Source organism: Lissotriton vulgaris, chromosome 1_1 (assembly GCF_964263255.1).
Source record: "Lissotriton vulgaris chromosome 1_1, aLisVul1.2, whole genome shotgun sequence".
Taxonomy (NCBI): domain Eukaryota; kingdom Metazoa; phylum Chordata; class Amphibia; order Caudata; family Salamandridae; genus Lissotriton; species Lissotriton vulgaris.
Window position 1 is genome coordinate 186,710,479 of NC_141685.1, and position 12,768 is coordinate 186,723,246.

Consider the following 12,768-nt stretch of genomic DNA (forward strand, 5'->3'; position numbering starts at 1 on the left):
AGCCATCGGTATTACTCTCAAGGCAAAGTTAAGCTGGCCCACCGTTTGTTGTAACTGGTGCAGGGTCACTTTTTCTTTACCCAGGCATTGTATTAAGGAAGCCCTGAACTTGGCCACCTTCTCCATTGGCAGACGGAAGCATCCTTCCACTGAATCGAGCACAATTCCCAGAAACTTCAGTGAAGTAGATGGCCCCACTGTCTTACCTGGTGCCAATGGGACCCCGAACTCCTGCATGAGAATGCAGAAGTCCTGCAGTGCCTGTGCACATTTCGTAGTGCCTGCCGGCCCTAAGAACAGGAAGTCGTCTAAATAGTGCATCACCTGTCTATGCCCTGTGGCCTCGGCGAAAGCCCATTCTAAAAAACAGCTGAACATTTCAAAATAAGCACAAGAAATTGAGCAGCCCATGGGCATGCATTTATCCATGTAATACTTCCCCTGGAACGTAAATCCTAACAAGCGCGGGTGTACCGGGAGCAACCTAAATGCTGATTCGATGTCTGATTTCGCCGGCAGAGCACCGGGGCCCAGGTGATTCAGTAGGTCAACGGCATCGAGCGATGCGTACCGAACTGAACAGACATCCGGGTCAATGGCTTCATTCACTGAGGCCCCCCTCGGGGCCGACAGATTGTGAATGAGTCTATACTCCCCTGGGTCTTTCTTCGGAACCACTCCTAAAGGTGAACACACAAAATCCGCCAATGGCGGGCATGGAAAAGGTCCTGCTACCCGTCCCAAGCTGACCTCTTTGGTAATTTTCTTGGCTGCCACTGCAGGGTTGTGTTGAACGGATCGCTGATTTTTACAAAAGGGGCTCCCCCGAAAATTCCCCGCCGAGATGTTGAAGCCATATAGGAAACCATTCCTCAAAATCCCGGCGGATACATGATCAGGGTATTTGTTCAGCCAGGGAGTCAAAGCCATGATGTCGATGGGTGAAGACGATTGCTTCCCAAGCATCACTTCAATCCTGCTTGGATCCCCCCTTTCCTCCCGAACTACGGCTTTTGGACCTACAGCTACTTTCCGGGTGTGAGGAGTTCCCACAGCCCGCACATGCATGCCGGAACCTACATGTTCCCTGGGGCCTGTTACAGTTACCTCTGTTGAAACCCCAACAAACCCCGCGCTTGCCCCCATTTCCGCCGGTCTTGGGCTGTGATTCCCCACCAGCGCTTGCTCGAAAGGGCTGCGCCGGCCTTTGTTGAAATGTCCCAGACCCGCTCCCGCCCGGCGAGGACGTACCCGCCGATCCAGGCAAGAGCTGTTTGTGCCATGATACCGTGTCGAGGCAATCCCAGGTTAAAGTTGCATCAAACTCTTTAGACTTTCGAAAGTGAACATCATAACCTTTCCACTCATTCCCCCCGTACATGTTATAAAAATCCATGATCCTGTTCTGGTAACAGGATAGATCGGGCAACACTTCAGGTTTACGTTCCCCCATTACTGCCGTAAATATAGAGAAGGCCTTCACCCAGTTCGCTACAGTCTCGTCGACCCTAAATTCCGCCATCTTGGCCCGCCATACGCTGGGGTGCCATAAATCTTTCAGGGTTTTTGCGTTCTCTATCTCACGATGGTCGGTCAATAGTGAAAACATATTAACATATTTGTCCCCCCATATCATTTCCTTCGTGGCCGCCGGGATGTGCTGGGCTACCCTTTCGCGCCTCGAAGGCACTGAACTCTCCCCTACCATTGGCAATGGGTTCTTACCGGGTTCAACCGCCGTGTCTGCTGTCTTTTCTCGGCTAACCGTCGTCACTCCCGGTGCCACCTGTGGGGGAATAGAAGGAACATTCGCCGTCCCGGCTTCTCTTGACTGCCGTAACTGCTCGATTATTAATCTGGCTTCCTCGGCCGGATCCCCCGCGGCCACTGCCCCCCCTGTTTTCTTCTTAAGCCAGGGTAATACTGCCGCTAACTGAAGGGCCAGTTCTGGGGGCATCTGATCATCCTCGACCGGAGTTATTACAACAGGGATTGGTAAACCCACATCTGGACTCGGTACCGGGCTGTCCACCGGTGTGACGGGGTCTGCTGGGGGTACCTCCGGGACCGGGCCCTCCCCGGAACCCGCCCTCTTCTTACTACGTCTCCCCCTACCCTCAGGGGCGACTCCCGGCAAGGCCGGACCTATCACCGTCTCAGGCCGCCCCGAAAGGTTGTTCTGGGCTGCTATCTGCTTTTTAACCTCTGCTAAACCCCGACCGATTGAATCTACTTTACCCAGTTTTTGGTCCATGACCGCTATTCGGTTCGACAAAGTGCGCAGTATCTTCTCCAACTCGGAGCTCTTTCCCGCTTTTTGCCTGACATGACTTTGTTCACTCCGTTTGACGAGGTCCTAGATCCTTCACACGCCTGATACTGAAAAAGAAACAACAAAGATTACAAGTTCTCAAAATTGCTGCTTGTTCCGTCGAGGGCTCACGAGCAACGAGTGGTGCAGCCTTCAGAGCACTGGAACAAGAGGCCGCTTCCTTGGATTCCCGCTCTATTTATCTGTCTGCGGAAAGGCGGGGGCCCTTCTCGGGTACGCCCATCTGGGCGCGGTCTTTTGGGCGGGTGTCTAGGACAACCCCTTCTGGGCGGGAAGGGCGTGCTCCGGCTACGCCGCTTTGGGCATACCAGCCGAACCACGCCCCCCGCCCAAAACGGTTTCCCGGGGGGAGCGGGGCACCCATCCATACGTTCGGGGGGACCGAGTGGTCTTCCCTTTCCAAAATAAATGCTTAAACAAGCAAGCTGATAGTATGGAAATGATAGAGAATGCGAAAATTCAGTCCTTAGAAATGCTGCAAGTGGAGGAAAGTAATAAACAGGTGGAAAATAAGCCATCACAATTGGAATAGAGCAAAGAGTGAGAGTATTAGAGAAGATGAAACGAATAGAGATTTGTTAAAAACCTGGAAGGATATTAAATTACCACAAGATCTGGGAACCAAAACGAAGCAGTTACATAAACATCGACAATCATGGTCTCAGACTGTTAGTAATCATAATGGAACGTTAATTGAACATACTCAAGGTGAAAATAGTCTGCAACAAATTAAATAAAATAACCCAGATAAAAAAAGAAGGAGTGGTGCAGGTAATTTTTACGCCAGAATATCAATCTAGGGGTAATAATGATATCTTGACTCGTGGGAACATATTAAAATTGTGTAATGCAGTACCCTCATTAAAGAAAATTAAATGTACCTGCATAGAATCAATTGAATTAGACACATCAAGAATAATAATCGCGAATCAACATTAGTAATTTGGACATCTTCTACTGCCGCCAGCCGTATTATGCAAGAACATAATCTCTTTCAGAACTGGGGATTAAAAATAACTCCCCTGCAATCTTCCTATCCTAGCCCTTTTGTTTCAACAAAATTACAAAATCATAACCAAATGAGAACCGAGAATAATCGGAAATACTCCATATTAAAAAACCCCATAGGTATGACCAACAGGCATCTTTTAAAATAATTAGAGGGAAAAAATAGGAGAATTATTATTTGACACTGTCAAATTAGGTTGGCTAACAGCAGCCCTCCATAATGTCAGGCAGGATTGGCATCTACAATCTGAAGTTTCTTTAAGGGGGCCAACAATTATGAATGAAAGGGTCCGATTATGTTCGTGGAATATAAATGGCGTTCAAGCAAAGCTCCTTTTAGATTAGAAGGGTATAGGTTTATTACTCATTAGCTAAGAGAACAAGTAACTATGGCAGACCTTGTGGGGGTCTGGCTATTTTTTATATCAACTGAGCTAAAAATGGTAAGTGAAATGGACCTCCCAAGTCAAAAGGATGATCTAATTGTCAAAATACGATACAAGGAGCAAAATATAATTAAATCTCTTGTAGTAATCAACGTATATAATCACGAAGAACAATGGCGACCAATTTGATAATTATGAGAAGGCAGCAACTGGACAATGACACCCAAACTGAGATTATTATTACAGGGAAATATACCATGAACGTGCTATGGTCTTACGATAGAGATGTTGAAATACAATGGCAAAATTACTTATGGTCAATTCCAAGATTATCATCAACAATGGGTATGAGGGAACAAAAGAATGAAAAAATCGGCAAGACTCTTGTAAAAGAATTATACATCATAGGTCTAAGGGTGCTAAATGAGCAATTTCCCCAAGATTCGCCATCAGCATGGACTTTTCAAGAAGGGTATCATAGGTCTAGAATAGATTATACCATAGCATTGTTGCATCTATTTCATACATTTCTGTCTTATCAGATAGTGGGAATAGATATAAGCGACCACGATCAACAAATAATGGAGTTAAACCTAAATGGCCTAAGATTTGAAAACTATATGACACTTCCGGGAGAAATAACGACAGTAAATTATAAGAAACTTTATTGGTCAGATAACACCAAAGATTCTATTACAAACACTGCGCAGGCAATTGTTGATTTTCACTTCGAAGGAGATTATTCGAATGCTGTCGAAAAATGGTCTTTCTTCACACAGCAATTAATTACCAGTCAATCTCAATAATATGCTAATAAAGGTTAGTGGAGGAAAAAAACAGCATGTTCATTGGTGAAAATTTAGTTTGAAAGCCATCAATTAAAAAAAATATGTAACAGAATCCTGAGATTGTAAATTAAATTAACTGGGAACTTTTTTACCAGAGTAAAACTTAAAATGATAAATACAGTAGTAAGGAAAATGGTCTGGAAGGACAACATGCAAGAAAAGCAATTGTTGTGGGCAAAAGCTCTATATGCTTGCAAAAGGAGTAATTCAAGAGCCTTCTGGATTCTAGTAAACAAACTGAGTAGATCTAGTAGGAAATCTACTTCATCAACAGTAACTGAATCTGAATGGGTATCATTCATAGATATGCATTTGAATCCTGCTCCTAAAATGGCTGTGAATTCTACTGATTGGGCTATGAATTGGAGGAGAAAAGAAAGATAACTCAAAACCAAGTATGTAAATTAACAAAGAATCAGAGATCCAATGGTGCCCCAGGCCCAAGTGGGATTCTCGCTGTGTTGTATAAGGAGAAAGCATCATATTAGTCGAGCTATCTAACACCAGTATTTAATCATGCTCTCCGATCAAGAACAGTCCCCGAGGCATGGAAGGGATCTATAATTTCTCCTATATATAAAAGTGGGGATTGGTCCCTCCCATCCAATTACAGATTAATTACGCTCCAAGATACTGAAGCTAAATTAGTTGCATCGGTTCTACTTAAGGAGTTAATTGATTGGGCTAATGAAAACCATTTAATTCCACCGAACCAATCGGGTTTGTACACAGTCAAGGTACAACAACAAATGTGTTAACACTGGGAATTTTAATGGAAAAATATCAAACAATAAAATAGCCATTATATTTATGTTTTGTTGATTATAAAGCTGCCTTTGACTGTGTAAATAGGCAGATTTTATGGAGGAAACAGGATTGTTATGGCATTAGCTTCAGCCTTGTAAATGCAATAAAATTGTTATATACTGATACCTGGACAAGAGTCCGGCTAGGGAATGGCTCAAAACTTTCAAGGAAAATTAAAAAAACTTTAGGCCTAAAGCAAGGGTGTGTTTTAGCTCCATATTTATTTAATTTATTTTTATCAGACTTTACCCTTGCAATGAACAATGAGTTAGCAGACTCACCAAAGCAGGCTGAGAAACAAATATCGAACTTATTATACGTTGATGATATCATCCTGCTAAGCCAAACAAGGATAGGACTGCAGCAATTAATAAACAAAACATCAATGTGTTCAATTGAGAACAAAATGACAATAAACGAAACAAAAACAAAAGTAATGAAAGTCAGTACCAAGAAACGGAAGGGCAGTCAATACAAATGGTACCACCAAAAGAGGTAGCTAGAAAAAGTTAAATGTTCTAAATATCTAGGGATACTGTTTGAAGAGAAAAAATCTTTTTCATACCATAAAATGGAGATGAAGAAAAGAGCCAAAAGTCTACAAGGGGTTTTCGCCTACTTTATAGCTCCTCGGGAGGCCCAACTTATACCCCATTAATAAAAGTAATAAAAGCGAAATTGCTCCAGAGCCTTATATGGAAGTGAAATACTCCGTGTTTTGGATTCTGCATTATTAAATGATGCTATTACAAATACATTTGAACATCTGTTTCGGCTTCCACTTAATGTATCACCTGCTCAGATAAGGCTGGAATTTGGCTTTTGTAATCAACAATATGCAAGAATGGGTCAGTATGTTAAGACCTGGAGACAAATCAAAACTAATATCAATAACCCAATGTGCACATTTTTGTGGAAAGAAATGCAACAAAATGAAAAAAATGTCCTTCTGTAAATATCTGCAAAAAGCTCTTGAAGAATTGTCAATTGCTGAGATCTGGGAAATGTCTTTAACAGTACATAGTTTAAGAAAATAATTAACAAATCAGTTAAATATTTGTCACTTTTAAAAGACAACAAACTGTTTATTAAGAGATCCCACGCATGCATGTTGGTCCAGGAATGTACAAGTCTTAAGGTCCAACCATATTTATAAATACCATGGTCTCTACAAACCAAAAACACCTTTATGAAAGCACGATTCGGCAACTTACCTAGCTTAAAACATGTAGTGCCCTGGTTGAGACCATCTAAGCCGACTATGTGCAGAGTATGCAACCTATGGGACGAAAGTATTTTGCATTTTGTTTGTATATGTGCAGTAATGATGGAGGAAAGAAAACGATATTTGAAAAACTGCTTCATTGACAGAGGTGTTCGTACCTGCAGACATGCCATGGTAGTTTGTTTTAGACTGTCGGGTATTAAAATGAACGCCAATTTTACACCATTTTTAATACTTGTTAAAAAGAAGATGGATACTTGTGAGGTGCCCACAGGAAATCTGGAAGTCTAAGATAATTAAGGACAACATTTAGGACAATTTTTATGATATCACACATAAATTACAGAAATATTAATTGACACTATTTATATTAAGTCCTGGAAAGATGACGGTCTGATGTAATGTCTATAGATTGTGTTTATGTTAATCAAACTTATTTGGATTTTTTGAAATGTTAAAATTATTGGTCTGTATTTTAAAGTGGTGTGTTTTCTTTAAGAATGTAGTAATTGTAAGATTTTTGTTAATCATGTAAAAACAATTTTCCTTACTCCCTCTGTTAGAAAATGCTTTCCCCTTCCCTCCCCTGCTTCACCTATCTCCCCCAACCAACCACATGCATATATCTACCACCTGCTTAAAATAAGTGGCAAATAAAAGCAGAAAAACACTATGAAATAGTGAATGGTATGTGGTTTGTCAGGCAGAAGAATCTGTTCCTCGTGGCAACTCTTCAGTCCATTGTGTCAAACTTGTAACTGGACGTTACTGGGGTAAATCTACCACAAAGTTAAAAAAAAAAATATTACATGAGATCTTTCTGCCACTCCAGTACTGTGCAACTTCTAACAAGGGGCTATGAGAGGTCTAGGACGGGTCCTGTGACCTGGAGGGTCACACCAAGTGTGCCCTTATTTAAGGCAGAGGACTGTCATGGGTTTACCAACTAGAGAGGTGGTGGCAATGTACCCTGTTGTAAGGATCAATAGCCTGATGAGATCTTTGCATTATGGTCATTGGAGTGGCGTCCTACTGACACACCCATGTAATGCTCCATTTCTATGCCTGTGCCCAGACTTTGCGCTACCATCAAGTGCGTGTTTAGAATGTTGGTGTGCGTAGGATAAATGCAATGTGAGAGTGCGACAGAGTAAACCGCTAGTCTGAGGGACACCCCCCACCCCCAAGACTCTCACAACAGTTCAAGGCAGAATCTAATACTCTACGACAACGTGATTGTTGAGGCCCAGTTGGACGATTGTGTGCTGCTGCTGTGTTCAAGGTTGCATTTGCCAAATTCCTAACACAACTGGGTCTGAATCTATTGGCTTACTGGAAAGCATGTGTTGGGCTTTTAGCGGCTGAATTCCTGACTACTCTGTGTCAGAGGCCCATGAGGGACTACAACTACCCCAGTGTTGAACACCCTGTCTGAGCTGGCCACAGTGTGGGCTCAATTGCTGACAGTCAGGCCTCCAGAGGGGCTGCACTTACCGACAGGCCAGGTGTGACTGCTACCTTGGGACTGCTGATCTTCAGGCAACTGCAAAGAAAAGACAGAGTGGGTGCCCTACTGAATGCAGCCCTACATCCAGGACAAAAGTGCTCCACAAAAGCCTGCTGGTGGGTCACTGCTCTCTCGAGTGTTCGGGCGTGCCATTCAAGTGCCGGGAAACAGGAAAGAGACCCAGACAAGACTGACTCATCCTGTGAAAGGGTAAGACGCTTACGACAGAGCATATACGCATTGGGGTGACTGGAGTGACAGAACTGCACCTATACTATATTCATGATACTCCTAAATGCCCCTAGAGGGGAAGGGGGTATCAGAACCGGACGCACCTGCCTGCAGCACATGGTAGTCTGGCATGCCTGCACTATCTTTTCACCCAGACTGTCCATAAAGTTGATTTTAGTGCCGCTACACACATAGCAGGGGGAATCTCAGACCATTCGCTGGTGGAGGTGCAACTCGGTGCTCCTGTTGTGGACTTCATGCTACCCCCAAGGGTTGATCTGTGATATTTATAAGACAAGATGTTCAAAGCTCGTATGAGAGATGGAGCAGACTTCTATTATAAGGAGACCGGGTGGCCTGTTGAATCATCTTGCGTGCTATAGGATGAATTCAAGGCAGTAATTCAAGTCAAGCAACAAACCTTGATTGGGGGAATGCCGGAGGAACGTAAATTGAAGTGCGAGGCTCAGGACAGGGAATGTGCTTTCCTGGAGGCACGCTTGGCAAGTGGGGAATCAGATTCTTTCCCATTACACCATCAACTGAAGCAGCACACATTAAGAGCACTAATGGAAAATAGCCGGCACTCATGTGCTGGCTACCCAGCATTGTCTCTATGATGTCGGTGATAAAGCCAATGAGTTGCTTGCATGGTTAGAGAGACAAGACAAAGGACGGAACAGGATCCTTGAGGACACTGACTACAAGGGGACAGAAATACTGGGAGAGACTTCCTGAAAGACCTGACCCTGCCAATGCTAACGAATGAGGACCGAAACGCACTAGAGCAAGACCTGCCAGTAGACTAAATAAATAAGAAAATAGGAACCTTGCAAACAGGGCAAGCGACCGGGCCTGATGAGCTCCCCTTAGAATTATATAAAAGCAGAGAGTCCCTCCAGAGGAGGTTTAAGACTGCGTGAAAATAAGGGTATATCCCAGAGGACCAAAGAACGTCTGAGGTGGTGGTCATCCCAGAAAAGGTCGAACCAGCAACTGAGTGTGGGTCTTATAGACCTACCTCCCCGCTTAATATTGAGACTAAGGTCCTTGCGTACACCCTGGCGATCTGCGTCCGGACAGTAATTGCAACAGTGGTTCATCCTGATCAATCTGGCTTTATGCCACACCAGGGAACGCGCTTAAATCTCCAACACCTTAATGGAGTACCATATGCAACAGGGGATTCCTTTGCTAAAACCAGTGGCGTTGCTGTCAAGCTCTTGTAATGTGGCCCCTCTAGTGCGCATGAGCGTCAATAATACAGTCTCCCGAGTCTTTTCCCTCCGACAGGGATGTTCCTTGTCTTCTATGCTTTTCTCAGGTGCGTGGGTTCGCCAGGACCTCTCAGATGGGGTACTCCAGTTTATCAGGAGTGGGATGAGAGAATCTCCCTCTACACTGATGTTTTGCTATATGACACACAACCAGCCTTCTCGAGTGAACAAATCTTACACATTTTTCACATATTTGGGGATCATTCAAGATATAAGATCAATTGGAAGAAGTACTTAATATTCCTGCTGGAGGCAATGGACCCTGCGGCTACACTCTAGGTGCACAGTTCGGGTGGCACTACATGGCTTTAAATATTTGGGCGTAATCTATCTTTCCTACTACCTTTTCTCTTTCCGACACTTTTCTGTCCACTCATCACTGCTCACTTCTTATGGGCTTCTTGTCCGTGTTCTTAGTGTTGTTGTTTTTAAAGGGTCCTGTGACTTTCCACAATAGACCAATATTGCTATACATAATGTGGCACGAAGGTTGTAGGCGACATGCTGTGTTCAAGCTACTTTGCTACTGCTTCTCTATACTCTTGGAGACTCTCTCACAGTACGCTGCCGGCCCTAAATAGGTTTGTGAGCTTAACGCTGTGTATATCTGGACCTGTGTTCTATTCTTTACCTACCAAATAAAAATTTATTTCAAACAAAATATTTGGGTGTGTTCATTACAAGAGAGCCACAGGTAGGAACATAAACCCGAAATTAGACCGCTGTCGCAGGGATACCCCAAACTGGCATGCTGTACATCGTGCAAAAAACGTCCTTTAAGATCCCGCCAGGCATTTTCTTTCAAAAGGTAGTCTGAGAACTTCGGCTCCTGTTGTGGGATGGTGGTACTTCACGCTGAGTAAGTTGCAGAGGGGAGTTTAAGGTGGACCGGCGGTCCGGAGCATTCTCAAGTATTACTGGGCCACGCAGCTGGTCGCAGTCAACAACTGGATTTTTGCGGACCGTGAGGAACCTGCTTACCGGGTAGATAGATTGGCCATGGGCAAGAGAGGTTACCCCACCCTGGTGCTATATCGAAGAAAGTATGAGTGCACCCTACCTACTCATACACCAACATTGGTAAGGGTGTGGAGAGAGGCTACCAAGTATTTAGGCTGAGAAGGTAAGCTGACTGAAATTACTCCAGTGTATGATGGTGATCTCGTAAGTGCAGCGGGAGGATTGCAGGGCTTCACAAAATGGGGATTGTTAGCTTAGGGCGGCCAGGCGATGTGTGGAGGGGCCAGGCGCTTGTGTCCTTCACAAACCTACAACAAAAGTATAAATTAGGTGACTAAAAACAGTTCTGACGTTTGCAGGTGGGTCACGCTCTGCAAGGTCACATATAGGAAGGGGAGCAGTTGCCTGAAGCATCCCCACTGGAGGACCATCTGCTAACTAATCCCCTGACCGAAAAAACAATCTCAACCATCTATAGGAAGTTGATCTACAATTCCCTGGATCGCTTGGGGACAAGGAGGGATGTGTGGGAGAGGGATCTAGCAATACCGATTGGGTTAAGGCCATTCAGGGTGCCAGGGAGGTGGCAATTAGAACTCGGTTTGGTCTAATTTAACTACAGATCCGACATAGTGTTAGGTGTAAGTAGGGTTTGGTCAAGTTTCATGTCTTTAGGGGGATTCCATAACTCATTACATGTATTCATAGCTGTTTTATTTGACTTTGACAATGCTTGTTGCTTTTGGGTATTCATTGTTGTTGTTGCCAAGGTTTGTTGCTAAACAGTAATGTCAAGCGCTAATGAATATGTATAATGGGCACACATGGAAGCTTTGCCCAAACCGCTTTTCCTTTCCACGTGCTAATGCCAGCTTACGTTAGCACGTAGACAGCAAAGACTATAAAAGGCCCTGTCTTCGCTTGGAGTTTTCAGCGTCCCTTCACGAGTGTTCCAGCACAAGAATCCTTCCTTCCCCGCTTCCAGTCCTGTTCCCTCTTACCTGGTCTACATCGTTCTTCCCCATCGCGTAGAGCAGAGGAGGACTCCGCGAGCTTCAGCAGAGATTTCTTCGGCTCTCCGAGACCCGAACTTCCGGTTCTGAGACGGGGAAAGATTTCATCGTCGGACCTTTTCCCTCGGCGATTCCGGTCCCCAAGGGCTTCCCTTTGATGCGATTCCGGTCTCCACGAACTTCCTGTTTGGAGTTCAAGTGACAGTAAGATTTAATCGTAAATAGACAGCAGTGACTAAAACCAACAAACATTGATAAAAGCAATTGGAAAAAACGATCGTTATTGAGAACTAGTAGCTTGCTTTTGAACTAATTTTGCAAAGGTCATATTTACAAGTTCTGAGACTCTTTTATGAGACAACAACCTATAACCTTAGTGGTGTATTTGTGATTAATGTATCAGCAGTGATTTTTCAACTGTATTACGTTTACCAAGTAGCAACTGTGTCTGACAATATTGAGCAGTGATTAATAACTGCACAGGGGTTATACATGACAGAATGTCTTTTGGCAAAGCTTAGAGGTGACATAGTATAATAAGAAGCTGATGTTCAAGTATAGCAATTCCAAATTGACTTGTTAAAGGAATTGTAGGTTTGCCTTGTTGTTTTTTGTCTCACCTTATTTTTCAGATCCCACTTGTACAGCGCTAAAAGCCAAAAGCAAGTTAAGGGAAGTTACCTGGGAGTTATTTGTGTTCTCGTTGATTAATACGTTATACTAACCAAGTAACCAGTTGAAATCAAACTGAGGAGGCTATAGTTTTAACCCTTACATTTGTTTTTTAAGGAACAATAGCAGTATTGTATCAAGGTTGGCTTAAGACCTTACAAAGAAGTATAGGAATGGGCTGATCTTTAATTAGGTATGTACCTACATGTATGTACAATAGTTCATAGGAGTCTTGGTTGAAAGTAGCGTGATTATAATTGTTGTCTAACTGGATATTTCAAGGTGTTACAAAGAGTTCCTCTCCTTGTCTCCCTATTCAGTTCTTGAAGGAATTGGGATTGAGCATCCTCAAGACGGAAACAACTGGAACCTTGTGGAGGTACGCTTGACACATAGGACCTACTACTCCAGAACTTTGTTGCACCGAATAGGGTGGGCAGCCACCTCTCTGCGTAAGGGAATGTGAGGGGGGGCTTTTTTTAATGTGGTGTGGAGTTGTCCG

The 12,768-nt window shown here is 43.8% G+C and overlaps 1 protein-coding gene and 1 long non-coding RNA gene across 2 annotated transcripts in view; both read right to left on the reverse strand.

Annotated features, from left to right (window-relative positions):
• The window catches only part of LOC147738119 (uncharacterized), a 171,358-nt gene that overhangs the window by 9,390 nt on the left and 149,200 nt on the right, over positions 1–12,768 (reverse strand). The window lies entirely within an intron of this gene.
• LOC147738120 (uncharacterized) overlaps positions 1–12,768 on the reverse strand; it is a 29,778-nt gene that overhangs the window by 6,936 nt on the left and 10,074 nt on the right. The window contains exon 3 of the long non-coding RNA XR_015307463.1: positions 11,583–11,777. This is a non-coding gene — a long non-coding RNA (uncharacterized LOC147738120). The remainder of the gene's footprint in view (positions 1–11,582; positions 11,778–12,768) is intronic.